Here is an 887-nt window from a genome sequence, read left to right as displayed (position 1 = left end):
CTTCGCTGGCTGCTCCTTCTCACGGGGAGCAAGCTGAGCCTTGGCTGGAAGAAACCATCTTGCCGTCTGACACGGACGTGCAGCTGGGAAAGAGGAACTGGGCTGAATCAGCTCAGCAGTGTGCAGCACCGTCACCGGCCAGGGCCACCGGCCCAGCCGTCCCATCGGCACAGGGCTGAGTCACCTGTGTCCCCGGTGCCTGCTGTGGCTGTGTACACTGGTCCCATGCTGGAGAACCCAGCCAGACCCTGGTCCGGCTTCTTACTGGGTTAATTTTTGGCACAATTCATCACACTGTTGTGCAGATATCAATGTGCCGGCAAAGCCGCTGTGGCAGGCATCGCAGCAGTACCTGCATGGCTGTGCCGGCAGTGTGCTGGCCAGGTCAGCAGCCTGTGGAAAACGGCGGCAGTGGGGTGGTTTGCAGCTGATAAAGCTTCCCACGGCCGATGAAGCTTCCTGCAGCCAGCTCCCAGCCCAGGGGTTGTCTGCAGTGGGGCCTTTCCCAAGTGAAATTTGGCATTGCCGTAACAAAAAAAAAAAAACCCAAAACACCAAACCCAAACCTCGTCTGAATTCTCCCTTAGAAAAATCATGTTAAAAAGGCAAAATTGTTGTGTTTGAAGATTTGTAGGTTGTTCTAGAAACTTGCTGTGAGTGCGCCAGTGGGCTGCTATCGAATTATGGTTTTGTTTGTGTTTGGGTTGTTTTTTTTTAAGATGTTTTATATCTTCTGTAACCGTTCTCGTAGCACTAAACTCAACCGATACAAATATAGCAGTTATGTCACGTGACGGAAAACTCGCTCTCAGCGGTCCCGGCAATGACATGGTGGTTCCTCGGGCCGGCGCGGTGCTGCCTGCATGGAGCCGTCCCTTCTCGCAGCC

This window comes from Phaethon lepturus, unplaced genomic scaffold, assembly GCF_000687285.1.
Source record: "Phaethon lepturus isolate BGI_N335 unplaced genomic scaffold, ASM68728v1 scaffold26868, whole genome shotgun sequence".
Classification (NCBI taxonomy): domain Eukaryota; kingdom Metazoa; phylum Chordata; class Aves; order Phaethontiformes; family Phaethontidae; genus Phaethon; species Phaethon lepturus.
The sequence above is the reverse complement of the archived record's forward strand: the minus strand, read 5'-3'. Positions refer to the sequence as shown.